This window comes from Prunus dulcis, chromosome 4 (assembly GCF_902201215.1).
Source record: "Prunus dulcis chromosome 4, ALMONDv2, whole genome shotgun sequence".
NCBI classification, from domain to species: domain Eukaryota; kingdom Viridiplantae; phylum Streptophyta; class Magnoliopsida; order Rosales; family Rosaceae; genus Prunus; species Prunus dulcis.
This window is the reverse complement of record NC_047653.1, coordinates 8,428,768-8,431,891: the sequence shown is the minus strand read 5'-3', so window position 1 is coordinate 8,431,891 and position 3,124 is coordinate 8,428,768.

Below are 3,124 nucleotides of genomic sequence, written 5' to 3'. Positions count from 1 at the left end.
TGTGCATCATACACTCCTCTAATCCCAACCCACAAAGATTTTAAATCATCAATCAAAGGCTCCAAGTAGACGCCTATATCATTTCCGGGTTGTTTAGGACCGGAAATCAATAAGGTTAACATCATGAACTTTCGCTTCATGCACAACCATGGAGGGAGATTATATGTAACTAAGATAACCGGCCAACAACTATATCTGCTACTTAGAGAACTGTGGGGATTGAATCCATCAGATGAAAGAGCCAATCTCAAGTTTCTCGGCTCATTACCAAACTCAGGCCATTTATCATCAAGAAGTTTCAAGACGGGGAATCCGCCGGATGAGACATCTGACCGTCAATTGATTTTCTAGCAGCATGCCAAGTCAAACTCTTAGCTGTCTCATGTGATTGAAACATCCTTTTAAACCTTGGAATTGGAGGAAAATACCACACCACCTTCGCCGGCACACCCTCTTTCAAGATTGAATCTTTGCCTTGCTTCCACCTTGAGATACCACAAGTAGGACAATTAGTTGAATCCTCATACTCCTTCCTATACAAGATGCAATCATTGGGGCATGCGCGCATTTTCTCATAACTCAGCCCCAATGCACACAAAGTCTTTTTAGCCTCATACATAGAGGTTGGTATTGTATTTCCTTCTCGAAGCAAATCGCCTTGAAGTATCAATAATTCTATAAAACAGACATCACTCATCCCATGTTTTGCCTTCAAATTATACAACTTCACTAATGCCGATAACTTCGTATACTTTCTACAACCAGGGTACACTGGTTGATCTCCATCCCCAATCACATTGGCAAACTCATACGGATCGGAACCAAAATCACCAAAATCACCAAAATCACCAAAATCATTATCATCCATATCAATTTCTTCAGACACAAAACTGTACCTACTATGGCCATCATCTTCTTCAACATTTCTACTAGCATTAGTAGTTGCTTCCTAAGGTTCTCCGTGAAATGTCCAATTCTTATAGCTTTGGTCAATTCCATTAAAGTATAAGTGATCCCTTATAATTCCAACCCCAAACAACTTCAAATTAACACATTTAACACATGGACAACGGATATGTGTTGTAGTTAGAAGATTTTCTACAGCAAAGTTCAAAAATGCTTCCACCCCAAATTCATATGCCTTAGATCTTCTATCCGAGTGCATCCATGACTTATCCATCTCCGACACTATAACCTATTATCTATAATAAAGTGAAAATACAAGCAATGACCATCACTATAGCAGATTATACAAAGATTTAATAGCAAGTAATACACAACAGAGACGACGGGTTTTAAACAAAAACAGACGTATTTGGCATATATATAGACGACGGATTTTCAACAGACGTCGTCTATTATAAGTAATACAAACGACGGTTTATGAAACACCGTCGTGTATAAGTAATACAACGACGGTAGTTTAACATTCGTCGTGTATAAGTAATACAACGACGGTAGTTTATGAAAAACCGTCGTGTAATCGTCGTCGTATGCCTTAAAATTCGTCATGTCTCAGTTTATATTCAAGAACACAAAACCCATTAAGAACACAACATATATATGAAACCAAGCAAGAAACCAACATATACATGAAACCAAGCAAGAAAACATATACATGAAACCAAGCAAGAAACCAACATATACATGAAACCAAGCATGAAAAAAATAAATCCATTCCCAATTTAACATAACATAGGGTGATTAAAAGATCCGACAAAATTAAATCCATTCCAAATTCAACATAACAGATAATGTAATCCATGAACCCATTAAACAGAAAATCCATGAACCCATACCTATAAGCACATTATTAACTGATCACAAAGCATACAACCTAATATCATTCAATGAATTTACAAGGGGAAGTTAGGGTTTGTACTTACAGGTTGGACGAGCTCACAGATTCGACGGAGCTTGGAGAGTGCAACTTTTAATTAGAGCAGAAGAGAGAGAGCGAAATGTTATGTCGCGCGAAATCTGAAAATTTTAGTTTTCAGGGTTCGAAGTATAAGAATAAGAGCCAAATCTAAAAAATTTAGGTCGCGCGAAAATTTTTATAGCGCGCGCGTTTTTAAACGTCGAAAAAAAAACCAAGGCGAAAGTTCTACAAGGACCGACGTAAATTTAATATTCCACGACGGAAACTTCATTTTTCGGATTAAGAACGTAAGGCCAATCATTTTGAAGCTTCATTTTTCGGATTAATTTTAATTGAATATTTTTATATAACGACGACTGAAAAACCACGTCGGGTTAAGAAATTAATGACGTTGTAAATTATATAAACCGACTTACATACTAAAATGACGTCGTTTAAAGCCCAAACCATGTCGTATATTTTACTTCACGACGTAAAATACGTATTACACGACCCAACCATCGTCGTTAAAAATTAATACCCTAAACCCACAAAACTAAATTATACAATTTAAAAAATTAAGTTTATAAAAGTTTTTATGGTTTTACAGCCTAACATATACCCTAGACTACCCAAAAATTTTACTTTAAAAATAAACCCCAATAAATAAAAACCCTAATCTCTAAACCCTAGACTCTAAACCCTAAACCATAAAACTAGAAGTGTTTTTATGTCTCATCAAAACAATTTGGTTTTGGATGGTCATTTTAAATTTTTGTTATTCAAAATGATTTTTTTCAAGGTTTATGTGGAAGAAAATATATCAATGACTTCATAGGAGTTGACTTTTCATTTTTCTGATTTATTTTAAATTTATTTTGAATATTTTGATTTAAAAATAATAAAATATTCTTATCACAACAACAAACCACGCCGGTGTTAATAAATCGAAGGCGTTGTAAATTGTAATAGACGACTAACATATTAAAATGATGTCGTTTAAAGTAGAAACCATGTCGGATATTCTAATGAACGACGAAAAATATGTATTCCACGACCCAAACACCGTCGTTAAAAATTAATATCCTAAACCCTTAAAACTAAATTATAAAATTTAAAAAATTAAGTTTATAAAAGGTTTTATGGTTTTAAAGTCTAACATATACCCTAGACTACCCAAAAATTTTACTTTTAAAATAAACCCCAATAAATAACAACCCTAATCTCTAAACCCTAGACTCTAAACCCTAAACCATAAAACTA